General features: G+C 40.0%; 1 non-coding gene across 1 annotated transcript; it reads left to right on the forward strand.

Moving 5' to 3' along the window:
* The first annotated feature begins 697 nt into the window (after positions 1-697).
* LOC131222674 (small nucleolar RNA R71) lies at positions 698-804 on the forward strand. Its single transcript, XR_009160154.1, has one exon. It is a non-coding gene; the product is annotated as a small nucleolar RNA R71 (small nucleolar RNA).
* Positions 805-1,053: the final 249 nt, after the last annotated feature.

Here is a 1,053-nt window from a genome sequence, read left to right on the forward strand (position 1 = left end):
TTTAGGATTGGGGAGAGGTTGTGCAGGAAGCATCCCCTTTTCTATAACCGTCATACGAGAATCTATCTTTTGCATAAAATCTGTAATTCCCCGCATTGCCTGAGCCAGCTCTTGTATGGGATTTTGAACCGGTTCCTCTTGAGGTTTCACTTGATTTGGATTTTGATTGAAGAAACCTGGAGGAGTCGCCGTTTGTCCATTTCTCCAACTAAAGTTTGGATGATTTTTCCAGCCAGGATTGTATGTGTTGGAGTTAGGTCCAGTAAAAGGTCTTTGATAATTATTTACGGCATTAGCTTGTTCATTCAACACTCCTCGAAAGGCAGGTATTGTAGGACAGTTTTCAGTTGTGTGAATGTTGCAATCACAGATGCCGCAAACAATTTCATTGACCTTATCCTTTTTTCCTTCCATGGCCTCAACTTTCCTTATGAGCGTAGTCACTTTACACTTGAGATCATCCTCTTCTTTCAAGAGATATAATCCACCTTTCTCCTTTAATTGAGTCGGCCTAGACGTGGTGTTCGACTTTGGGTAATAGTCCCAAGATTGTGTTTTTTCAGCCAAACTGTCGAGGTAGTCCCATACCTCGTCGACATCTTTATTAATGAACTCTCCATTACACATTGTCTCGACCATTTGGCGCATGGAAGATGTCAGTCCATCATAGAAAAAATTTGTAATGCGCCACGTTTCAAACCCGTGTTGTGGGCATGAACTGACCAAATCTTTGAACCTTTCCCAACATTGAAAGAATGTTTCATCTTCCTTTTGGGCAAAGTTCATGATTGCTTTTCTGAGGGTAATTGTTTTATGATGTGGGAAGAATTTTTTTATGAATTCCCTCTGCATATCGTTCCATGTGCCAATGGATCTAGGACGCAGTGAATGTAACCACGTCTTAGCTTTCTCTTTTAAGGAAAAAGGAAAGAGTTTCAGCCTAATTGTATCTTCAGATACATTAGGAAAACATAATGTAGCTATTATCTCATCGAACTCTTTCAAATGTAAATATGGACTTTCAGATTCAAGTCCATGGAATTTGGGAAGGAG

This window comes from Magnolia sinica, chromosome 1 (genome assembly GCF_029962835.1).
Source record: "Magnolia sinica isolate HGM2019 chromosome 1, MsV1, whole genome shotgun sequence".
NCBI lineage: Eukaryota > Viridiplantae > Streptophyta > Magnoliopsida > Magnoliales > Magnoliaceae > Magnolia > Magnolia sinica.